The sequence below is a fragment of the Giraffa tippelskirchi genome, chromosome X (assembly GCF_054371585.1).
Source record: "Giraffa tippelskirchi isolate mGirTip1 chromosome X, T2T-mGirTip1v1.2.pri, whole genome shotgun sequence".
In the NCBI taxonomy this organism is placed as follows: Eukaryota; Metazoa; Chordata; class Mammalia; order Artiodactyla; family Giraffidae; genus Giraffa; species Giraffa tippelskirchi.
The window spans coordinates 65,019,740-65,046,594 of record NC_137289.1 but is presented as its reverse complement, the minus strand read 5'-3'; the positions used below and the strand labels follow the sequence as shown (position 1 = coordinate 65,046,594).

At 39.0% G+C, this 26,855-nt stretch overlaps 1 long non-coding RNA gene across 1 annotated transcript in view; it reads right to left on the bottom strand.

Annotated features, from left to right (window-relative positions):
* Positions 1 to 20,532, bottom strand: part of LOC145536287 (uncharacterized) — a 227,303-nt gene extending 206,771 nt beyond the window's left edge. Inside the window, exon 1 of the long non-coding RNA XR_014075738.1 lies at positions 20,459 to 20,532. This is a non-coding gene — a long non-coding RNA (uncharacterized LOC145536287). The remainder of the gene's footprint in view (positions 1 to 20,458) is intronic.
* Between the last annotated feature and the right edge of the window lie 6,323 nt (positions 20,533 to 26,855).

Genomic DNA, 26,855 nt, shown 5'->3' with positions numbered 1-26,855 from the left:
CGATGAATACCACTGCCTTATTTTGGAGTTATCTTTGGCCTCTTCCTACTTGCTCATTCCTGGATGACAAGGTCCTACTCCTTTCCTCAAGGGCCAATTCTGTGTTCTGCTTTTCTGGACACTATTTCTCCAAGTGTGAAATATATCTCAGATTCTCCTGGGCTCTGACTCAGATCCACTGAAACTGAATCTCAAAGGGTAGGCCTTGAGAATCTACATTTGTAAGGAGCCTCCCCCTTATGCTGCTAATGTACTGCAAAGCTTGATAATCAATACTCTAGACTAGAGGTGGATTACCATGAAGCTAATGAAGCATGCACGCAATGAAGCTTTAGGGCCTCTAAACTTGCCTGGATCCCTTCCCAGAACCTTAATCTAATTTTTTTTTTGGGGGGGGGGCAGCGGTAAATCTTTATTCTTTTTCCTTAAAGAGCCCTCCTCTTTAAGCTTCAGGTTAAATACAATCCTTGGATGCATCCCTACTCTGGATCCTACTTGACAAGAAAGTCAAACTCAAATCAGTTAAGCTATTAGATAATAAGAAACTTTATCATACCCCTCTCTCGAGTATTTGCATTTTAGTAAAGATCTTTGGAGAGACTGAAATCTTCAAGTTCCAAAGAATAAATTCTCAGCAAAGGAAATACTGGCAAATGTCAAGCACTGGAGGGAGTAGAGGAGGTTCTTACCAACACATCTTAAACCCAACTGAGTTTGCAGAAGATTTTCTGCCTTCTTGGAAGGCTGGCCATAGATTCCCAGCTACAGAATCTGTTTAAGGAAGTTCATTAACATTGAGCTCTTTGTACCTGGTCTCTTGTTCCATCCTGCTAAAGATCAAGGAAACAATGTAGACACAGGTTTAATAAAATGATATTCTCAACTGGGAAGTTTGCCTACAGCCAACAAAGCCATTCTCAGAGAGGAAAAGGAGCAACTAAGTCCAGCAAGTATAAATTAACTGGATGAGAGGGTAACCCATGTTCTGAACAGATGTCTCTGCACAGAAGGCACATTGACATTAATTTCAACAACTGAAACATACCACCTCACAAGTTGAAACTCTTAATTAAGAGGACTTTTGTCCTTGAAAGGTGACTAGAGAGAAGGGAAGAAGACCATGGCATTTGTAAATTCTCCTAAGGAAAAGCACCTCCAGATCTACTAGTTTGAGTGATGTAAATAGGACTTGTAAGCCGTGCCTTTTAATGTAAACAGATGATTTTTCTTTGTGTTAGAAAAATCCAATTGCTAAGAGAGATCTGACTACAAAAAGAACATTTAGGGATTTAAAAATGTTTTGTGGTACTTCAAGGAAAGGAATTCATTTGAATTTCAGAAGTGAATTTTATGAAACTCATTGCTATGACTTAGGTTTTGAAGTTGATTTGGATTTCTATTTACACTTATAGAGAACCTGCCGTGATGACCAGGGTGGCTCACGTATGTCTCTCTTCTCACTGTGGCCACTATCCTAGCACCCAATTACCTGAAATTGGCTGAAATGCTGCAAATCCAACAGCTTTAGTATGTCATACTTATGTGCCATGTCACCTCACAGACCTTAACAAATTACATTACCTTAGTTTTGCTCTGCTCATTCTAAAGCAGATCCACTTCCCCACATTCAAAAATAACATGAATGCACAGTGAGCAGAACTTATATTTTAAATTTTATGTCTATTAAGGCAGCACTCACCAGGCCATGTTTAGTGGAACACTAACGTCTGGCAAGATATTACCCCCACCACACACACTAACAAATAGTCAAAGAGTCACTGATCAAGTAAGTTTGGAAAAGAAGACATAACTTATCCCCATGTAGGAAAGTCACACTTTAAACTGTCATATGAAATACTATGATAAGTGATGCAGCAAAAAAATCTATTAATATTTAACTTCACATTGGTGTTCTTGATGTGGCATCCCCTTTACACCCACTTTGCTAGGTTTGCCCCTTGATATTCAGATAGCCTGGTATTTGTCCACTGCCACGATGTATCACAACTATGGTAGAGGAATGCTCCTAACTCCTGCTGCAGCCCTATGGAGCTCCTCCAAGCTTTCCTCAGCTTCCACACCAGGAAAGAAGGGTCAGAGTAGAGATCACAGAGCCACATGACAGCTAGATGCAGTTGTCTAAATAGCCTGTATAGAGAAAACAGATTCTTTTCTGCAGGAAGGAAAACCCAGAGGAGAGGGTTTAAGAAAAGGTTAATGGTTTAATTTGCACTAATAGTACCAAAACTATATAAAATGTAGGTTTGAGAATTATGCATCAGGAGATGGATTTTCCAGTCCCAACACCTATTACCCTCCTTCCTATGATATAGCCAAACCAACCTTAAGGTTATCAGTTATAAAAAGGAGAACAAACTGACCTTCCAGTTTCTAATCAGAGCTGAGAAGTATACTTTGGAAGATTAAATGGAAAACATTGCACAACAAGCCAATCAGCAATTCACCATTTATTAAAAACAAACAGCCAGATCTGGATCAATTTCAAAAGTAGATGAATAAAAAACAGTATCATATTCACTACTGTTTTTACCCTAGTCTTTCCCAAATTCTACTGTTGAACAACTGGCTCAGCAATCCTGACACTGATTCTACCTCTGGACTCGATGTTTGTACTTTTCTCAATGTTTAAACTCCAACTTATCCCCCACAGAATTTTCCTTGGCTCTCTAATCCTGTTCTTTTCAACTCATTTTCTCTTGTGCAGGAAATGCCCTGCTTCAGCCTAAAACCACACAGCACCCAACCCTTGCAGTTTCCCATTAACTGGCAACCATTTTGTCCACCCTTCCCAGGCCCACCTCCCATAAAAAACTTCAAGGCAAAAACATAAGGAGGGTGGTCAAAAATGCTATTCCACACTACTGCCCTTTTAGGAACAGTCCACCTAAAATTACAGGCTCAGTTAGGCGAGTTAGTCCCAAGAACCACTGTAGGAATTAAATCAACAAAAAGCAAGGAGGGAACAGTTGAGAGGTATCAAGCTCTAAACCAGTGATTCTCAATCTGAAAACCATAGATGCTAATCAGTTCTTATGAAGAGCTTGTCAATTCACGTGTGTACTAATCCACTAACCAAATATTTTTAATATATGCAGAAGTTTTCATGGTTATTAATTAAATTCAAATTCATTAAAAATAATCCTGAATTAATATAAACTATATGACATTATCCCCTGGAGGAGGGCACAGTAACCCACTCCAGTATTCTTGCCTGGAGAATCCCACAGACAGAGGAGCCTGGCAGGCTATGGTCCACAGGGTCGCAAAGAGTCAGACAGGACTGAAGCAACTTAGCACAGCACAGCACATATGACATTATAAAAGAAAAACAGAAAATGATAGCTATTTTCATGGAGGCAAGGGTGAAGAGGGGATAGTCTCATGAACTATTTTTATATGTACAAGAAATCTTCATCCTTGAAAATTTGGGGGCCACTGCTCTAATCCTCGGAGAAGGCAATGGCAACCCACTCCAGTACTCTTGTCTGGAAAACCTCATGGACGGAAGAGCCTGGTAGGCTGCAGTCCATGGGGTCGCTAAGAGTCAGACACGACTGAAGCGACTTAGCAGCAGCAGCAGCAGCTCTAATTCTAATGGCAAAGGTCAACTAACAAATGCATTATCTGATAGACTCGTAGATAATATATTATGTACAATGTGAGAAAATGCAATTTAGTCTTAGTATAATGAAAAAGATGACAAATGAAATGAAATTTTGTTTCAAAGAAACTGAGGACATAAAGGCCCATATGTAATGTATGATAAAAATTGATATAAAGCTTTCTACAATTGCAAAACCATTCATTTCAAAGAAATGTATTAAGGTTGCTATGACAACCCTAACACTGAATTTGGAATTTAGGCAAGTAAAATCAATAGATTTTCTAATTAATACATTCCAAATATTATTTATCCTTATGAACATGATTCATATATAAAAATTCATTTTCTACTGTTAGTTTTTGAGAACTCCACTATCTTTTCTGATTATTTCCAGAAACTTTCTCATTAACCTAGTCTTGTGTGATTTATTACACATTTCTTTCCTGGCATGAGGCCAACCACAATTGCCATGATAGGCTCTTGTATATAAACTTGTAAATCTCTGATTCTAGATTTCTGTTTTAAACCCTGTCCTTTCTTTTACTAGTCTGGTTTCTTTTAATAAAAAGTAGAGAAGAAAAAGGAAAGGAAAAAAAAAAAACCTGAATCTGCAAGGTGAATAAACAAGGAGGAAAAAAAAAAGAAGTGAGAAAATGAGAAAGAATAGAGAAATTGTCAGAAGAATAAATTACAGTATAGGGAAGATCTTTTGACTTTATAATCATGCACAGACACAATTCAATAATGATAAGGGAGGAGATGCAAAAAAATGGAAGGACCCTGCATAGGAGAAGGGATTTTTCAAACATGCATATAAAGTATATACACATTGTGGTTACCAGTATAATTCATACTATGTATGAAGGTTAAACAGTGGATCATAGCTTTCTAGAAATTATACTTGTTTTGCCTGCAAACAAATCCTTGAATATCTTTCATCACAACACATTTTAGACTCACACAAAAATCCTAGCTCTATAAAAAAAGCAACACATAAACAGGTACTTCACTAGAAGATAGTCTCATTATTTTTCCCCTAGCTGTATGTTTTCTTTTCTGCTAAACCTTTGTGGTTAAAGAGAATTTAGGCCCAAAATACAGTTTACAAAAAAAGGAAGCCATCGATTTTGTAAGCTATAAAGGTTAAAATACTTCTATGAAACATTCCCCCTAGAAGCTTTGTAAGTAACACTTTTCTCCAAAATTTTATGACAGCTGGTACAGCATGAAACCATATGCCTTTTTATATCTCCTAAATAAAAGTGACTAATTTGACTTCTTACCACTGATTTTCTGGCGACAGAGTTAAGAGAGTCCCCACAGATTTATCTGGTTCTTATTATATTTTAACAATGTCTGCTTTTATACCAGAAACAATTGTGCTAGCCATCTGTCTGCAAATATTTGTAAAGAAAATTACAAACTATACCTTTATATACTTCAGATATCTTTTTAGAATTGAGCATTTTGGGTGACTTACATCACAAAACTCCTCAGAGTGATCTGGTATGACCTACTAGAGAGAAGAGATGACATCTCCATAGTGGATTTCAAATAAAAGAATCACCAAATGTTAGAGCTAGAAGCACCCTCAGAGATTTATACTGTCCAGCTCTCTCCTTTTAAAGCTAAAACCCTGAAACCCAAGGAGGTTAAACAATTTGACCATGTTCACAGTGCCATTTTTCAATGGAAACAATGCTGGAAGCCAAGTTTTCTGACAACATGTCCAGTGTTATTTGCATTAACCTCACCATTCCACTGGGAGCCCCTCCCCTGTAGAGAAATCCAACTGTGAAGCTATAGCTGACAATGCCTAGAAGTTTAAATCAGGACTGAAAGTCCATAAAGAAACTCTAGATTCTATCTCATAGCACCAATCAGATGAGAGAGGGCCACCTCTATCAGGGTAACTGCTCACTGGATACTCCAAGCAGGAAGTAGGCTGCCGAACAGTCCCTGTATATCCTGAGAGCCTAGGGTCAATTCTATTCAGTAAAAGAACACACTTGTGTGTTGAACAAGTTGGACACATTACTTGGCACAGTGCAGGAGAATACAAGGCAAAAGGAACATCTCAGGAAGAGGGTGTTAGAAAGAACATATTACACAATCGGGGATTAGGATGTGCAAAGTAAGGGAAGGTCTTAGGAAGCAGAAGTTCCCTCTAGATTAGAAGCAATCAGAAAACAAGGCAATTCTATGATTGGGTGTCTCAAGAAATCTTTATAGGGTAAGCAGGCTGGATGAAGTTAAGGCTATACATGTGACCCTTGAACCATGTAGAGGTTAAGGGCACCGCCCCTGTGTGGTCAAAAACCCATATATAACTATATAGCTAGTCCTCCATGTCCAGGATTCTGTATCCTCAGAGTCAACCCATGCACATTACATAGCACTAGAGTACTTTTTCTTTTTTTAATTTATTTGGTTGTATCAGGTCTTGGTTGTGGCACACAGGCTTAGTTGTCCCACTGCATGCGGGATCTTAGTTCCCCAACCAGGAATCAAATCAGCATCCCCTTCATTGGAAGTCGGATTTTCTACCACTGGACCACCTGGCACTCCCTGGAGCACATATTTATTGGAAAAGAATCTGCATATAAGTGGACCCGTGCAGTTCACGCTCATGGTGTTCAAGAGTTAATTGGAAGTGGCAGGACTTCGCTGGCAGTCCAATGACTGAGATTCTGTGCTCCCAATGCAGGGGGCTTGGGTTACTTCCTTGGCCAGGAATTAGATACCACATGCCACAACTAAGAGTTCATATGCTGCAACTAAAGATCCTGTATGCTGAAAAGAAGACTGAAGATTCGCGAGCTGCAACTAAGGCCTGGAACAGCCAAATAAATATATATTTTTAAAGAGTTAACTGGAATTGGTAAATAAATATCGCTCATTGTAGCTCAGAGGGATGGAGGCATTTGGGGTTGTGTGGGCTGCACAGCGACCTTGTTTTGTTCTCACTCCATTACAGTCTCCAAATGACTTTGTCTCGTATTGGTGTTCATGTCCTGTGATGTTCTCCAACAGCAGAATGAGATATAGCTGTTAGTCACAGTCCAAGTTGAAGTAGTATACATAATGAACTCAGGTGGCCCTGGCCTGCATCAGCTTGGAGTGGCGCTTGTGTTCCCAGTCAGAGATTGGGGCTGGGTCGTGGCAGTGAAAGCACCAGATCCTAGGCACTAGACCAGTGGTCAGTGACAAGAGCCCTGGCCCTTCAGCTTTCCAGAAAAGAATTTTCACAAAGACGGAAAGCAGCAAAGCAAGTAAAGTATTTACTAGGAGAGAAAAGAGTACAGTTCATGTGGAAAGACACATGGACAGACTCAGAGGGAGATTCCCTGAGTCGCACCCTCGTGGCAGTTTGAATTACTTTTATGGGGCATTTCTTCCACATTTCCTTTGGCCAATCATTTTTATTTCCTAGTTCACAGTTCATATTTGGCATATCTCAGGATCCCCCCATGGGTGCACAGCAATCTCTTAGCAAAGATGGATTTTACCAAAAAGTCGTGTGGGTAGAGCCTCCAATGAGCCTTTTCCATGCATGTGTGGTCAGGGAGGTCTCCTGACTTTGAAAAATATGTGGCCTGAGCAGGGCCCAGCCTTCTCCCTTAAACTGTCCTGCTATTCTTGTCTTGGAGTTTCGTTTGGTCAATAGGGAATGAATCTCCAACTGCTTTACTGGGGGCGGGGGAGTGGGGGTGGGGGGATCGGTGGGAGGAAGGGAGAAATCTAACTCCTGCCTCAATAAGACCTAGCTGAGAGCATCAGACCAGTTTCTGGATATCAGGGCTTACTCAGTAGATGGGGCAGATGAACAGACCTATGACTCCCAGATACCAATTTTGCCTAGACCTCCGATGGAATGCCTGAGTCACTATAAAGAAAACTTGGAAATCTGCTTTTACAAAATCAAACAATCAGATCAAAGCAGCACAAAGCAGCGTTTCCTCTCTACTAGGGTCACAGTAACTGTAAATTGGAAAACAAGATGGATTTAACAGCTGAAAGAATCAAGTTTGAATCCTGGCACTGCTTCTTGGTAACTATGGGACTTAGTAGATAAGTAACTCTGACACCCTCAAAGCCACAGGATTGAATAAGATAATGTAATTTGTCTCAAGAGACTCACAGTTAGGCCATCCCAAATGGCTGTCTCTTCCCCAGTTTCTTAGCTCTGAGGAATGCCGCCCTTGGCAAGCTTCCCTGGCTATAACCGGGAGCATTTGCCCTCACAAACACTGCAGGGGCCGGCATGACTTTTTATGTTCCTTTGTGACTGTATTATAGAGTGGTTAGACTAATCCTTTAAGCTATACTAAAACTTTACCTTTACTTCAGGTTCACGCTGAAAGAATCTTGACTGTCAAAAATTAAAAAGAATGACTGATAAGGAAAAAAATAGCTGGTGGGGAGAATGACATGAATAAAGATAAGACTGAATTAGCAATTGTGTATGGAAAAGTCAAAGGATAAAATGTTCAAACTTATTGAGCTAATTCTAAAATACTGATCCTGGTAAGAAGATGAATTTTAATAGCATTGATGGATGAAACAGTTGAAATTTATTATTAAAGTCAACACTTTGAAATTCCTATGACCTATAAAGTTTTTTTTTTTTGACTGGATGGAAATTAGTTCTCCGGCCTGATAGAGTTAGCAAAGGAAAAAAATGCAAGGATCACAGAAGTATGTAACACAGACACAAAGAGCATGCTTCAAGTCCTAACAATTCTAAAACCTCTTTTATGAAGGTCATGAAGAAGCCTCCAGCCAGGAAGGAAATGGCATCTCTGGCAACAATTACTTAAAACAAAGGAACAGTCACTAATCTTTCCGATTGCCTTTGGTCATTTGGTTACCTTGACACTCAGAGGAAATCTGAAAGTTTCACAAATATCTCTTGACATTTTTACTTAGTGGAGTCTTGTTTACCTTTGTAACATGATAACAAGGTTCCTAATAAGTACCTCTGGAGATTCTTCTCCAGTGTCTTATCTATTAGTATCCTCAGTTGTCCATGCACACATTTAAGGGTACTATCCAGATACATAACACAAAATGCTGGTCATCTGCAGGAAATTCTTTTTTAGAAAACAACTCTAAGTTCCTAAGATATACACATTAACATAACAACAGAAGCATGGACCCAGAACAGAGTTTGAGAGAAATTCTATTTTTTTTCTTTCCCATTATGGTTAGTTACAGGATATTGAATATATTTCCCTGTGTTATACAATAGGACTTTGTTGTTTATCCATTCTACATAAAATACTTTTCATCCCCTAATCCCAAACTCCCAATCATCCCTCTCCCCAACCCCTTCCCCTTGGCAACCACAGCTCTGTTCTCTATGTCTGTGAGTCTGTACCTGTTTGGTAGTCTGTACCTGTACATATTTTAGACTTGATTGCACATATAACTGATATCACATGTATTTGTCTTTCACTTTCTGAATTACTTCATTTAGTATGATAATCTTCAGGTTTAGCCACGTAGCAGCAAATGGCATTATTTATTATTTTTTTATGACTGAATAATATTCTATTGGATGGAGAGGTAGACAGTACATCATCTTTATCCATTCATCTGTCAATGGACATTTAGGTTGTTTCCCATGTCTTGGGTATCGTAAATAGTTCTAAAATGAACATAAGAGTGCATGTATCTTTTCACATTATGGCTTTGTCTGCATATATGCCCCAAAGTGGGATTGCTAAAGAGAAATTCTATTTTATAGAATTTCTATAAAATGAGGGAATTGGAGTTGCTCTATGGGGACCATCCTACCTCTCACATTGTTTGACTTAATAACCACTTCAATGGAATATAAAGTAGCAGAAGAAACAAATGTCAAGAGAAATATAATGTTAAGAGCTTCATTAGCTCAGTTGGCTAGAACTCAGTGGAAATGACCCCGAGAGCATAGGGCCAGAGATATGTTTGTTTCCTGGGCCTATTTGCCTCAACACACCTTCTCTGTGACTCTTCTTAGGGGTGGATGGTGGTGCTCAGTTGTGTCCAACTCTTTGTGACCCTATGGACTGTAGCCCGCCAGGCTCCTCTGTCCATGGGATTTCCCAGGCAAGAAACTGGAATGGGTTGCCATTTCCTGCTCCAGAGGATCTTCCCGACCCAGGGATCAAACCCGCATCTCCTGCGTTGGCAGGTGGATTCTTTACACTGCACCACTTGGGACGCCTCACTAACCCCCTCACAAATCATTCCTTTTGATCATGGGGGAAACAGCATGGGCAAATCAGTAAAATAAATTCTCTCTGAAAGGAATAGGGTAGAAATCTGCATTATCCATCTCATTATTGGGTATTTTACTAAAAAACTGTCCTTCAGATAAAAGAAACAGGGTACAAAATACAGCACTTGCCTAACTTATCTCCATTCCCATAGCATGTTGAATACACATAATCAGGAAAATCTCATGGTTGTGGATACTTGGGCAATTCTGCTCCCAACAATTGAGTTATACATTCACCAAAAGCCAGTATTATTAATTATTCACAAGCTTGTTGATGCCAGCTCTACTTTGCATATTATATAAAATGGTGATCATAGTATATACGTGCAAAGAGAAAAAAAAGAGATTTATTTCCATGAAAATTAAATTGTAATTCAATAAAGATAAATTACTTTTTACAAGTTTTCTTTTAAATAAAATAAAAAAGGTGTCAAATTAGATGTGGGTGAAACAGTCATAAAAGACTGGTTGAGAACAGGAGTCAGAAACATTCAGAAGGACTCCACACTCAAATTTCATAACAAGTGTTTTTTAAATTGCTCTTTTACTTCAAAGAAACCAAAACTGGAAATCATAGAGAATGCATTATGCTGTGTTTTTAGTGAAAGACAAAACCAGTAGTATGCCAGAGCCAGCTGGGACTGGCTCACAAGAGCCAATTATCAAGTTTTCAGGAATTTGGTGGGCCTGTTGTTAAAAATTGCCATCATTAATAATTAAGTGATACAAACTTAGATTTAAATAAATTACATTTTAAGACAAACTTATTAAATACTGAAGATCAGTCATTTCCTAAATATTTTACACTTTACAGTTATCTATATTCTTCAGGTTATTTACACGTACTCTTGTTGTAGAGTGGAAATATAGTGTAATGCTCTACCACTACACATTTCTTTTCAATTCTACTTTCAGTGCCATGGTAGTAGTTTAAAAGTGAACACAATGGGAGTATTTACACCACAGAAAGCATCAACACAACAGTCAGGGCTATTCTTTTTCAGGAGAGTTGGTTGTTAAATGTGTATCAGCATACCACTAAACAGAAGTGAAATCGAGTAAGTGGAAGCATATTCAAAGAAAAATCCTTGTCCATAAAGCAGAAGGCTAACAAATGAACACACACATATTAACAAGTTTTAAGTTAAAATAAAAATGCTACAATGTGTGTGTACATACATGTATGTGTATATATTAACAAATACACATACACACACACATATATATTTTTTCCCTACCTTAATTTTTTCAATTAACCTACAACTATTTGCATCAATGACTCAATGGACATGAATTTGAGCAAACTCTAGGAGATAGTGGAGGACAGAGGAGCCTGACATGCTACAGTCCATGGTGTTGCAAAAATCAGACTCGACTTAGTGACTGAACAGCAACAACAACTATTGGTCCTGATTCAGATTAGGGCTTCTACCAGAGCCAATGGAACAGTAGAACAAATTTTTATAACTTTCTGGAAAGTAGTTTGGCAACATTTATTGGAAGATTTGAAAATTCATATCCCTTCACCCTAAAACTTAACTTATTTAATGTAAGAAAATTATAAAGGATAGAGTCAAATATGTAACAAAATGCTCATCATATTGTTTAAAATAACAATACACAAATACAAAAATAAATACACAACCTAAATGTACAGCAGTGGGGAAATGATTAAATAAATCATAATACCTCTATATAGTAAAACATGATATAACAAGCAAAATCATGTTTCAAAGAACATTTAATGAGTAGGAAGAAATCCATCAAATATTAATAGTGGTTATCAATGGATGGTGGGACTTAAATTGACTCAATGTTTTATACAAGGAATGCACATGCATTATTGAAATGTTAGAAGATAGAGATAAATAAAAATATGAAGCTAACGATCATTCATAACTCCACAAAACAAAAACAACTATTTTAAATCTCTTGCTTTTCTTCTTGAAGGTTTTTTTTTGCTTACATGCACACATTTTTAATCCAAAGTGGTATTATAGGGTGCATATTATTTTGTAATTTTTTCCACAATAAATCTTAAAATATTCCTGGATAATTTTTACTTTATTTTCTTATTTACAATTTTCTTCATTTTCCAAACCTCTTTTTAAAATAAAGAGCATAAAATAGCTTATCTCCTAAGATAATCCCCAGAGAACTATGCCTGCGAATCTTGGCTGGCTGGGTAACTGTTTCTAACCAAAGAATAAAGCAGTAGAGGCAGTGTGTAAACTACAAAGTCTAAGATTTAGAAAGTCCTAAAAGCTTCCATTTTTGTGCTTTGGGGAGCCCTGAGCCACCATGTAGAAAACTCATGGAGAAACTGAAAAAGAGATCACAAATGGAGAGAAAAGCCAAGATTACATGGAGAGAAGAGGCTCAACTTTGTCAGTGTCCTAGGTGAGTCCAGCCTTCCAGCCACGCCCTCCAAGGCATGGAAGTGGAGCCATCTCGGATTCTCTAACCCAGTGAAGGCTAAGATGACTGCAGTCTCAGTACATGAAACAAAAGAAACATCCATTTGAGGCCAAATTATTCACAAAAAGATTATAAATAAAATGTTGCTGTTTAAGGCACTAAGTTTTGGTGGTTGTGAAGAGCAAGAAATAACCAAAACAGAACATGTGTTATTCATATAATATGAAAAAAAAACATTATTTTTAAAAGCATTATAATGCACTTGTACATGCACTTCTGCATGCACATACACACACACAACACACACAACCTACTTCCTGCTTGAATATCTAATTGCTCTTGTCCAGTACATACTCTATTCTCTCTGACATGCACCAAATGTCACAGTTCAGATGCAATCTGTGTAAAAGAAGGATAAATTTCTGAGATTGTAAATTATCTATTGAATGTCAATTTAAAAACCACACAGACTGATATGGATATTTCTTTTTATATAAGGAAACTGAGACCGATTGAGAATAGGTGACTATTCTAAGGTTACCCAGTCCTGTGGCCACTGTTGAGTTTTCCAAATTTGCTGGCATATTGAGTCAGCACTTTCACACCATCATCTTTTAGGATTTGAAATAGCTCAACTGGAATTCCATCACCTCCACAAGCTTTGTTCATGGTGATGCTTCCTAAGGCCCACTTGACTTCACATTCCAGGATGTCTGGCTCTAGGTGAGTAAGCACATCATCGTAGTTATCTGGGTCATGAAGATCGTTTTTGTACAGTTCTTCTGTGTATTCTTGCCATCTCTTCTTAATATCTTCTGCTTCTGTTAGGTCCTTACCACTTCTGTCCTTTATTGTGCCCATATTTGCATGAAATGTTCCCTTGGTATCTCTAATTTTCTTGAAGAGATCTCTAGTTTTTCCCATTCTATTGTTTTCCTCTATTTCTTTGCATTGATCACTGAGGAAGGCTTTCTTATTTCTCCTTGCTATGCTTTGGAACTCTGCATTCAAATGGGTGTATCTTTCCTTTTCTCCTTTGCCTTTAGCTTCTCTTCTTTTCTCAGCTATTTGTAAGGCCTCCTCAGACAGCCATTTTGCCCTTTTGCATTTCTTTTTCTTTGGGATGGTCTTGATCACTGTCACAAACCTCCATTAATGTCACAAAACTCAGTCCACAGTTCTTTAGGCACTGTCTATTAGATCTATTCCCTTGAATCTATTTGTCACTTCGACTGTATAATTGTAAGGGATTTAATTTAGGTCATACCTGGATGGTCAAGTGGTTTTCCCTACTTTCTTCAATTTAAGTCTAAATTTGGCAATAAGGATGTTCAAACTACCGCACAATTGCACTCATCTCACACGCTAGCAAAGTAATGCTCAAAAGTCTCCAAGCCAGGCTTTAACAGCATGTGAACCATACTGTTCGAGGTGTTCAAGTTGGATTTAGAAAAAGCAGAGGAACCAGAGATCAAATTGCCAACATCCACTGGATCACAGAAAAAGCAAGAGAGTTCCAGAAAAACATCTACTTCTGCTTTATTGACTACGCCAAAGCCTTTGACTGTGTGGATCAGTCAAACTGTGGAAAATTCTTAAAGAGATGGGAATACCAGACCACCTTAACTGTCTCCTGAGAAATATATATGCAGGTCAAGAAGCAACAGTTAGAACTGGATATGGAACAACAGACTGGTTCCAAATCAGGAAAGCAGTACGTCAAGGCTGTGTATTGTCACCCTGCTTATTTAACTACATCATGCAAAATGCCAAGCTGGATGAAGCACAAGCTGGAATCAAGATTGCCGGGAGAAATATCGATAACATCAGATACGCAGATAACACCACCCTTATGGCAGAAAGTGAAGAAGAACTAAACAGCCTCTTGATGAATGTGAAAGAGAAGAGTGAAAAAGTGGCTTAAAACTCAACATTAAAAAAACTAAGATCATGGCATCTGGTCCCAACATTTCATGGCAAATAGATGCGGGAACAGTGACAGACTTTATTTTCTTGGGTTTCAAAATCACTGCTGATGGTGACTGCAGCCATGAAATTAAAAGACACTTGCTCCTTGGAAGAAAAGCTATGACCAATCTAGACAGCATGTTAAAAAGCAAAGACATTACTTTGCCAATAAAGGTCCATCTAGTCAAAGCTATGATTTTTCCAGTAGTCATGTATGGATGTGAGAGTTGGACTATAAAGAAAGCTGAGCACTAAAGAATTGATGCTTTTGAACTGTGGTGTTGGAGAAGACTCTTGAGAGTCCCTTCGGCTGGAAGGAGATCCAACCAGTCAATCCTAAAGAAATCCATCCTGAATATTCACTGGAAGGACTGATGCTGAAGCTGAAACTCCAATACTTTGGCCACCTGATGCAAAGAACTGACTCATGTGAAAAGACCCTGATGCTGGGAAAGATTGAAGGCAGTACTAGAAGGGGACGACAGAGGATAAGATGGTTAGATGGCATCTCCAACTTAATGGACATGAGTTTGAGCAAGCTCCGGGAGTTGGTGATGGACAGGGAGGCCTGATGTGCAGCAGTCCATTGAGTTGCAAAGAGTCAGACATGACTGAGCGACTGAACTGAACTAAGGTTACCCAAGTCACATGGGTAGTTAACAGCTGAGTTAGCACAGGTTCCCAGGTCAATGGGCTTCCCAGGTGGCGCTAGTGATAAAGAACCCGCCTACCAATGCAGGAGACATAAGAGACATGGGTTCAATACCTGGGTCCAGAAGATCCCCTGGAGAAGAGCATGGCAACCCACTCTAGTATTCTTGCCTGGAGAATCCTATGGACAAGGGGCGGCCCATAGGGTTGCACAGAGTCGGACAAAACTGAAGTGACTTAGCACACACACACCAAGGTCAATGTCCCTTCCTCTACAATACATTGTTTCTTTCAAAATAGTGGAATTAAAAATACTTATCTACCAGAAGACATATGTAGTCCCTGTGCTGTGTGCTGTGCTTAGTCGCTCAGTTGTGTCTGACTCTTCGTGACCCCATGCACCATAGCCCGCCAAGCTCTTCTGTCCACAGGGATTCTCCAGGCATGAATACTGGAGTGGGTTGCCATGCCCTCCTCAAGGGATCTTCCCAACCCAGGGATCGAACCCAGGCATCCCGCACTGCAGGCAGATTCTTTACTGCCTGAGCCATCACGGAAGCCCATGTAGTTCCTACTTAACTAAAAATAAGAATCAAAATTTTACAGAATAGCCAGGTCTTCAGGGATTTCTAGGCTGAGAGATTTGGGTAGGCCAGAGAAGTTCAGATAGGTTGCGAAAAAAAAAGGATAATAAAAAAAAATGTAAGGATAAGCACTGAAAATATTATTGCTTGGAGTCAAGGCCACAGGACAGAGAATCTACTTGCTTATCCACTTAGCACTAGTCATTTAAAATTATGAGCCAGCCATGCCCACATGAACACAGTCAGAGGTGACGTGAAGAATGCCTAAAGCTGAGGGGGTGCAGAAAAAGATACTGGAAAGAGAAAAATAAGAAAATTAAAATAAGAAAAAAAAAATATATATATAATGAACTAATCCCTACTTCTTCATGTCCTGTGAACCATGACATACTAAAGAAATACTTCTAACCAAAGGGAGACTGATTCACCAACAGGTAACCCATGAACCACAGTAAGACAGCTCTTTCTTTTTATAGCTTCTTCATACTAACCTAGTAAGGCACTGCAGAGCTGGAAGGTACCAAATTCTAACTTTCCCTCTGCTTTTCTCCCCAGGGGCAATATCTGATGTTAATGTTTTAAATGCAATATGCCCTTTACAGGACACAACTAGAGAAAAAGGGCCATTCCAATTTTCTTAGTTCTTCTGTACCGAGAAATCTAGTCATTTCATTATGTAGGTCTGGGAAGGTCAAAAGACACACTGGTTGGTAATAATTCTTCTCTTCTGTCCTCAAAATGAGATTGTCACCATGATCACTGATCTATATGGCCACCAAGAAGGGGGCTAAGAAGGTCAGCAGTGTCAAAGGCAGAACATTCACAAAATGTTTAGACTTGAAAAGAGCTCTCTGGCTTCCGAAAGCCATCAGAGATGAATACCAAACTTGATAGACACATGCACGCTTCACTGATGCCAACATACTGACTTCATCATGGAGAGCTTTCCTTGCTGCAGTAACAGTAGATGCCCATAATATAGAGCCTGCACCATATCCACAATAAGCTGGGAAAAATCATATTTTATTTAGGATAGTGAAATTCAAGCTATTTCCTTCATTTTCTCAGTGCAATGAGTCTATTAAGCTTCCACACAGTACCCACTAAAATCATGTAACACAAATGCCATGCCCTTATCAGACTGCCGAAGGGAAGATTCTAAGCCTCCTTTGGTGGAATCCTGATAATCCAAAGGCAGGTGTGATCTGTAGTTTTCCCACCTTTGCTGACCTTTCCCTGTGGGCTGAATTTGTGTGGGAGTTCCAGCCCAAGGTTCCTTAAATGCTACTTACATGGACCACTATTTGTCCTGTCCGATGTTTTTCAGACTTGTCAGAGCAAAGCGCTTCCTAATCTCACCTGCTTGTGCATGGTTACTATTAATAGGAGAGAAATTGCACTTAGCTTAAGAGTTCCAAATATAGGGCACAATGAGGTGATTGATTATACAAAGACCTAATTAAACTCGGTGACATCTTCTAGCCTTCTCTCAGGGGGGAAAAAGAAAAAAACAATTGCTTTAACATTGTGTGCTACCCCTCCCTGTTTTGAAAGCGACTCTGAGTTTTATCTTTCCAGGTTGTTTATTTCCATACAGATCCTTGACTTTCTTACTTTCTTCCTTAAGAAACAAGGTGACTTTTCTAAGAGCCTTCTGAATAACATCAGAAAAACCCAGAGACGGTTTGCCTGTGTCCTCTCACACACATAAACTAGCATAGGAAAAAAAAGGCTTCTCTTCAAGAAAGGAGTCTCACTTCCCAGAAACCAAAAGGATTCAAGGTTCAGAATCTGCTGCATGAATATACTTCAGTGAAAATGCAAAATGTTTAAATTCTCATTATTTGTGAATACTGTTAAGAGGCGTGATGAGGGCATTGTACTGCCAGAGTCTCACTTTCTGTAGAGACAGGTGAAAGCAATCAAAGACTGCACTCTCTATGCCATGTCTAGTTGACTCAGTTTCTCCTTTAAGAAGAAATAAAACAAGGTCCTACTATATAGCATAAGAAACTACATTCAATATCCTATAATAAACCATAATAAAAAGGAATATTAAAAAATATATATTGATAACTGAATCACTTTGCTGTAGAACAGAAATTAATATAACATTGTAAATCAACTATACTTCAATAAAATAAATTTTGAAGAATAAATAAGTAAAATAGGAGAAGAAATGATCTGTTTTCCCTTTATCCCAGAGCAAGAGTTTCATCATAAAATTGCAGAATTTAGAGCTTGAAGAGCCATCGGAGCCTCTAAGCACAGATAAAACCTTATAAACTCTTCCCCTAAATTCTCTTAACAACAAAAAAAAAAACTTGCTATTTTCATTATTTCTTTGAAAAATTACATGATCTTCCGAAGGATCTGCAATGACAACCCTAGAAGGGTAAAAATGCTGTTTACACATAGGACAAGTATAGCAAGAAATAGAATACAAACACCCTTGTAGTATACTTGAGTGCTGACCTGAAGGGCTACATTTATGAGAAAGGGTAATGATATACGTACTAGATTTGTAAAAATGAACCCATCATCAAAAGCTCCAGGGTGTGTGTATGTGCAAAACACTAAAGCATGACCAAAAAAAGTTTTAAAAGGAACATGTAAGGCTTAATTCCAAACCTAATAAAGCACTACCTCTACATTTTCAGAGAAACAGGAAGAGCACTTCCCTGGCTTTTTAGAGCCATTCTCAACTGTGGAATTATGATATATCATTATATCTCAAATCAGTTTTGAGGTGTGCTACAAGTAATATGTTACAATAATATTTTCAAGGGGAAAGTCTGTAAGTGATTTGTTTAGCCAATTCATAATTACCCTCAATCACTTTCTTTCCAATATGCTTTCTTGAGTAGAAAAGTTGGGTAAGGTGAGGTTACAACTTCTTCCCAGAGGGTTTTCCCTTGTACACAAGAATCAATTCATTTATTCATTCACTTAACAAATGCTTTGTAAGTTTCTATAATGTTCCTGGCACTATGCCAGGTACTACATATACAAAGATGATTAAAACAAGGCCTTTGGCCATTGGAGAGCCCATAGGTGTGGCGTGAGAGGCAGAGATGTAAAAGAATACAATCCAAAGAGATGAATGCTAATACAAGTAAATGCAAAGTGAAAAAGAAATACTAGAAAGAAAACGTTTTCTGGATGAGTCAAGGAAGACTCCACACAATTAGGTTAGTTGAGCTAGGTCTCACAGGATTACTAGGAGTTTACTCAGACAGACAGAGAAAGAGGGAGATGATACAGACAATAACCTAAATGTCAATCACCAGATGAATGGATAAAGAAGATATTTATTCTTCCAATAAAGAAGATGTGGATGATATGGGCTTCTCAGGTGGCACAGTGGTAAAGAATCTGCCTGCCAATGCAGTAGACCCGGGTTGGATCCCTGGGTAAGGAAGATCCCCTGGAGAAGAAAATGGCAACCCACTACAGTATCCTTGCCTGTAAAATTGCATGGACAGAGGAGCCTGGCAGGCTACAGTCCGTGGGGTCGCAAAGAGTAGGACACAACTGAGCAGTGAGAGCACTGAGATAAACTGCAAAAATGCCTGCATGTTTTTTAGCTTGGGTGATTTAATAAGCACTGATATTGTTAGCTTAAGAAAGAGAATGCAGAAAGATGAAAAGGTTTCATGGAGAGAAGATAATGAGTTTTGTTCTGGACATTTTAGATCTGAGATGTCAATGGGTCATTCAGGCAGAGCCATTCAGGAGAGAGACAGATGCAATCAGATTTCACAAAAAAAGTCTGGGTGACCAATACAGACAGAGACTCATTGATGTATAGGTTACAGCTAAAATTGTAGGACTGGGTGAGATCACCCTTGCTCCCTCCAAAAAAGGTGAAAACAGAAAGGAATCTCAGCCAGAACTCCAAAGAGCACCAAGCCTTGTGGGGGAAGGGGGATAGAGAGGTGGGGAAAGCAGAGAAAAAAGGTGGCACTGGACAGAAAGAAACAAAAAGAGATACCATGCTTCAGACAGAGTTTTAAGGAGAAAATTGTCAACAATATTGCATACCAAAGAAAATTAAAATGAGCACTGGATTTAGCAAACAAAGAGTTATGAAAGGCTATTAGAGTAGTTTCAATAGCATGATGGAAGCCAGAAATCCATTAGGCCAGAAGGAGATTTGAAGATCAGGCAAGGGGATTTAAAAGATAAGATCAAAAAAAGAAGATATATATGTGTGTGTGTGTGTGTGTGTGTGTGTGTGTGACTCACTTTGCTGTACACCTGAAACTAACACAATATTGTAAACCAACTATACTTCAATTAAAAAAAATTATAAAACACTGGTGGCGCTAGTGGTAAAGAATCCGCCTGCCAATGCAGGAGATATGGGTTCCATCTCTGGGTTGGGAAGATTCCCCTGGAGTAGGAAATGGCAACCCATTCCAGTATTCTTGCCTGGAGAATTTCATCGACAAAGGAGCCTGGCCAGATACAGTCCATGGGGTCGCAAAGAGTCGGACGTGACTAAAGCGGCTAAGCACCTTCCATAGAAACAATTGTTCCTTCCGTTTTCGTCTGGAGGATGGTTGCTAAGTCACTTCAGTCGTGTCCGACTCTGTGCAACCCCATACACGGCAGCCCACCAGGCTCCGCCGTCCCTGGGATTCTCCAGGCAAGAACACTGGAGTGGGTTGCCATTTCCTTCTCCAATGCATGAAAGTGAAAAGTGAAAGGGAAGTCGCTCAGTCGTGTCTGACTCTTAGCGACCCCATGGACTGCAGCCTACTAGGCTCCTCCCTCCATGGGATTTTCCAGGCAAGAGTACTGGAGTGGGGTGCCATTGCCTTCTCACAAACATGTTAATGAAGGCGGAGGGGTGCAGGAAAGGAAAGAAACTTGTCTTTTCACTACGATCCTCTGTGCCAGTTATTAAGCTTTAGGTATTAAGTTATAGCCTCTCACACTCACCTTCTTGTTCTCTGATGCCTTCGGATGCCGCTGCGGCTGGCACTGCAAACCACGGTAGAGCTGCTTCGTTTGCCGCTGATGCCCCGCTCGACGCTGAGACTAGGGGTGCTCTAGGAAGGCTGGGAGGCTTCCGGGAGAGAAGGCAAGACTCCTTCCGGTTTGCCTCCGGTCCAAACCTCCCTCAAAATGGCCCTTCACCGAAGCCGCTGCGTCCCCTCTTTCATAATCTCAGTGCCAGCTCTGTATGGACCCTGCTCCAAGATGCCAGGTTCTGAGAACCCAAATCTCCTTCTGTTCTCTGTGCCCTAAGAGCGATAAGTAACTACTTGCCGAGATAGGGAGAAACAGGGAAGGAACACGTTTGGATGAGAAAACTCCAGCGTTGGGTTCGAAACAAGATAGTTTGATACCTTTGAGATTAATATTGTACTTAAAATGCTCTGATGCTCCAGGTGCGTTTGATTCCTCATGTATTCAATTGACCTCATAATAGATATATATCTGTATAGATATAGATGACTAGCCTGTCATGGATAAGAAACTACCCACTGTGTTGTGAGATTTTGTTTTCTCTTTAGAGATAGCACTGGAATGAACAAGCAGATTTGTGCTGGTACTTGTACTGTTTCCGATTGGTTATCTGACCTTGAACAAGTCCTCTCTTCCTTCTCTCAAGAATAGTTCTCATATTTTGAAAACGTTGATATTCATTGTCCTTTGATGGTCGCCCTGAAAAATCATTACTACTGTTCGTGACGGAAGGTAGAGAAATACAGGAATCGGCAAGAGAGGTGGAGGTGGGGGGAACTTGCATGACTACTTCTAAGAGTGAAAATTGGTATCTTGTTGTAGAAAAGGCACTCTGCTGAAATGTTAAGTCACTTTTTGCTTGAGAGGTAAGACAACGCAGTGGTTAAGAACACTGAGATGTCAAACCAACTTGTTATATTCTTTTCAGACTGACTTTTCAATCCTGTGTCTACCACGTCTTGGTTCTGAGGTGATAAGTTCATCATTTAAGCTTTCTCATTCTCAGCTTCATCATCATTACAGTCAGTATACACCTCTTTTGTAAAAAGGATGTCTGTGGTTGCTGGATATGAAGCAGTCACAACAACTGCATACAGGATGAAGAGCTTTATCTGTTTATTGACACTACCTTAAAAAGCTATACTTCCATGGCTCCATGCAGAAAGATATGTTTCAGTCTGAACAGGGACCCACAGAGAGATACTATTATTTTTAGATTATTTGATATTCTTCTGGTATTGAGTAATGTGTCAAAACCTTTCTTACCCACTGGTGGATTCATTTGGAAAGAACAAAATGTTTCTGGATTCTAGCAAATTATATACAGCAAAACAAAAACTCCTGGTGAATACTGAGTTAATATATTTGCTTTCCTCACAGCTGTATTAAGAGGAAAGAACCTTATGAATTTATTTTTAAGTTGCTGGTATATACTCCACACATGTCAAGGGGAAAAAGAAAAGGATGGTACATCAGGCTCTATACCAAATATAAGAAACTATATTCATAGATGCATGAGTGATTTTTTTTTCCATTACAGGGTTCATTTGCATAGAATACTGTGGCACACAGACCAATTTTCCCCCTGAAGATATTACATTTCTTAGCATTTCTTAGCATCCAATGAAAGTGGATAGAAAATTAACAGCAAGACCATCTTTCTGACATAAAGAAGACAATTGTTTAAACTCCCCATGCTTACTTTCTAAATATTATTCTGCTGTGCTAGCTTATCTCTGGGCCTTAAAATAGAATTTTGCAAGCACCACTTATATCTTCATGTCAGTCCTTTACTACAAAACAAATGAAAATTAAACATGCAGTCCTTGGGTTTGAAAACTTCAGGATAGATTTCTAAGACCCAAAGTAGGTTCATGGTTCATACATAGGTTCCATCCATCCCACACCTACATAGCCACTCTCACAAGCAAATTTTTCCCTATCATTGAAACATGTAAATAATGCAGCTGCTCCTAGATCCTGAAGATGCCAGGTTATAAATTAGGCTTCTTTGGCAATTGCATTAACTTTTTCAGATCACACAGATTATTATTTAAGTGTCTGGTTCATCAAAGATAATATGTTATATAAGGAAAGGAGTAGGAGGAAAGAGGTGGTAGAAACAGTATTTGAACCAGTTTTCAAATATGTCTGCTTTGAATGACTAATGTAATGTTCCAAGGTTGAATTTTGCCATTTCCTAAATGCTTTGCTTTAACAACATATTTACAACCTATACTCAAAGTGAAAAGTTGAAAATGTGGAGGATATGAGACAGCAACAAATCTTTATTTCAAAACTTTTATGCAGGGTTTTAAGAACCAGCCTTAAAGTTAAATGCTAGCTCTTGCATATTCTAGGTGGAATAATAAATAGGTTTTCATGTTCTGTGCTAAAAAAGAAAAAAATCTGTGATTTTAGTCATCAAAGAGAAATTCTGTGGTGAGATATTTAACTGTAACAGTTTGGGAATAGGCTTTTGCATTTCCATTGTCTATATTGGTCAAATGAATAATGTTTCTTTGCTTTTTTAAGAAAACATAACCATAGTAAACAGTGTTTTTTTTTCCCCTTGGATGAAAGATTCTAATACCTATCCTCTTTTTTACAAACATTTATAGTTGTCAAAATGCTCTCCCTTATATTTCACATACAGTTGAACTTCCTAATATTCCCAGTGTGATAGGTAACAGAGGATTCTTCCCCTTTTATAGATGACCTGAGCCTCATAGAGATTGTGAATAACTTGCCCAAGGTCGTGTGATATATCTATTTACTATTAGTTGATTTCAAGTAAAATAAACTGAAATTGACTTAATGAATAAACAAGTTGTTCATTGACTCATGTAACTCAAAGTCTGAGGGAGTAGAGGATGAAGAAGGAAGGGGGTGAAATGCCTTTGCCTATAACCACATCCAGGCTTCCCAGGTGGCTCTATTGGTAAAGAACCTACTTGCCAATGCAGGAGACGCAGGAGATGTGGGTTTGATCCCTGGGTCGGAAAGATCTGCTGGAGGAGGGCATGGCAACCCACTGCAGTATTCTTGCCTGGAGAATCCCTAGACAGAGGAGTCTGGTGGGCTATAGTCCATAGGGTCACAAAGAGTCAGACACAACTGAAACAACTTAGCACAAATACACTCATAGCCAGATCCAGAGGCTGAATTATGTCATCACATCTCATTCACTTACCTCAGTCACTGAGCTCTGCTATTCTCTGCATTGGCTTTGTTCTTAGACAAGCTTGATCCTAGTTATAGAGAGGTGACTGAGAGCCATTAGTTTCAGTCATACATCCCATTCTCTCAACAAACAGAGGGTTTCATTTTTCCCAGTTGAGTCTCATCAGCGTGGCATTAGCCAGAGAGAAGGGATATGGCGATTGGTGAGACCTATGTCCCATGCCTTCCTTTGGAAGTGCAGGGAAGGATGGGGAGGATTGTTAGCCATACCTCAAGCCCCATGGAATAATAACAGGAAAGAAGTAATTTGCTACAAGGAAAATCGGCCGACCAGAAAAAAAAAAAAAAAATGTTGAGCAAGCAACAGAACTACACACAGCTATTAAACAGAACAGCAAGGATCCAAAGTGAAGTTCGGTGAAATTCAAAGCATTCCCTCTTTCCACTCTATTATGCTGCCTCCACATATCATATGACAAATACTACTCAGTACACTATTTGCTCATTATACTTATAACTCAGAAATGATCATAAGATCTATTAGTGCTCCCATAGAAAATTGCTACACTGGATATAAATAGTGATAATAAGAATGACTAGCATGTGTCAAAAATTAGCACATCAAAAATTAACACTAAAGAGTCAATGAGTCTAAATTTCAGAGAAATCACCAAGACAAAGGTTGAGATAGCTCTTATTAGGAACAGCTTTCACTGATGCTTCCCCAGCTACATCCACCCCTCACCTCACTCTAATTCTTCATCAGTCTGAGTCAAGACCTGTTTATGCTAGGTTCAAAAGGGAATAAAAAATGAACAGTATCTAGATCCTGTCACCAAGTAATTTGAAATTTAGTAGGGATTAGAAGGTAAGATGAGGAATTAGGTGACCTTACAAATAACTACAATATAAGATACATTATAAGTTTATATGAGTTCCCAAATGCTATGGGAATTAACAGAAGAGAGAAAATCTCCCTGGTGGGAAGGAGTAGGACAGACTTTATGGAGGAGGTGCTGGCATGGGAAATAGGTCTTTAAAGGGGGGATAAGGTTTTGACACACATCAGGGTAGAGGTGGAGTTAGTATCATGGAAAGAGGAGTAGAGACAGGAAGCACATAGCATGATCAGGAAACAGTTCCTAGTTGAATTGGCAAGGGTGTGTGGTGTGTATATGGTATAAATGGAAACAAGCCTGGAAATACTTGGAACCTTACTTGTGAATTCCTTTCAGTGCTAGGCCACTGAGTCTATATATTAATTGTGTCGGTATTAGGGAACCATTGAGAATTTTTGAGCAGGGTAATAACAGAATTATATCTTGACTTGACAAGGATGAATCTGGAAATGACAATAGAATGAAGTTTCCTGACTTTCATTCCAAATTAGACTGAAATGCCTAATTTCACATTTAATTTGGAAGGATGCTCTCCAAAACAAAAGACTCCTAAACTCCCAGCCTCCTGACACAGATTCAAATCCTTTTGTCCCCTGGATCCTTCTGTTTCTAAATCTCCGCTACGTCTTGAATAACCTCTGGCTGATTTTCTCCCATATTTCCTACGGTGGTCAGATCTTTCCAATTCCCTGTAAGTTCACTATCCAAGACCTGACATAGAAAATGCTCACCTCTAGTTTTGTTTTGTTTTTACAAAATCTGCATTTAAATCCTAGTGTTAATCGCTCAGTCCTGTCGGACTCTTTGCGACCCCATGGATCCCTGCCAGGCTCCTCCTTTCAAGGGATTTTCCAGGCAAGGATACTGGAGTGGGTTGCCATTTCCTTCTTCAGGGGATCTTCCCGACCCAGGGATTGAACCCAGGTCTCCTTCATTGCAGGCAGATTTTTTACCATCTGAGCCATGAGGGAAGGCCCACATTTAAATCCTAGGCAATTATTAAGACCCAGATAACAACTGCCCTTCTGTATGGCACATTCCCACATCAGCTCAGTCTACAAGTACACTTCCTTCCTTTTAAATCCCGCAATATTTATTAGCAGCGTCACTCTTTTGGAAATTACCATATATTGCATATGTAATTTGGTTGTTCCCAGTTGTAAATTCCTTGAGAATAGATATATCGAACAACCAACCTCTGTTAAGTGAGCACCTACCATGTATAAAATACCCTTAGATACTGCAGGGAATATCAGAAACAAAATAAAGCAAACAAGATAACCCAAGTTTCCTTCCTTGAAACAGACTTTTTTTTATTGAGAAGTATAATACATTAGTGTGTGTTGTTAATTTTGATTGACTGAAAAATCAGTGTCAACTGCATGAACTCCCTAAACTTTCTGCCCCTTCACTTCAAAGTTTCTCTGAAACTATATCTACTCTCTCACCCTTCTCTCCAGTCTCAGAGCAAAGAGAATCTTCCTTTAAATTTTAACGCTAGCACCTGTGATCTTGGCCACATCTCTTTCAATATGCTCCAGGCTCTTGGCTTCTGAATTATCTGCTAATATTTCAAGCCTTTTTCAAACATTTTCATTTTCCTCCTTTCACCTCTCCCACTATCCCTCTACTTCTCTTAGGCTGAACCCAAATCCAGCTTCCCACAAATCTCCACTAGTCTGAAAAGACCGTTGCTTGAACTTACTAATTCTACCCTTCATTCTACTTGTTAGGGATTTTTTTTTAATTGAAATTTAGTTGATTTACAATATCATATTAGTTTCAGGGGTACAGCATAGTGATTCAGTATTTTTCTAGATTGTACTCCATTTAAAGTTGTTACAAAATAATGGCTATAATTCCCTGTGCTGTACAATATATCCTTTTTTTCTCATATATTTTATACATAGTAGTTTTTATCTCTTAATCGCCTACCTCTATATTGCCCCTCCCCCTTCCCTTTCCCCACTGGTAACCACTAGTTTGTTTTCTACATCTATGAGTTGGTTTCTGTTTTCCTATATACATTCATTTGTTTTATTTTTTAGATTCCACATATGAGGGATAACATACAGTATTTGTCTTTCTCTGACTTATTTCACTAAGCATAATACTGTCTAGGTCCATCCACATTCTTGCAAAAGGCATAATTTCATTCCTTTTTATGGCTGAGTACTATTCCATTGTGTGGACACCACATCTTCATTATCCATTCATCTGTTGATGGACACTTAGGTTGCTTTCATATCTTGGCTATTGTAAATAGAGCTGCTATGAACATTGGG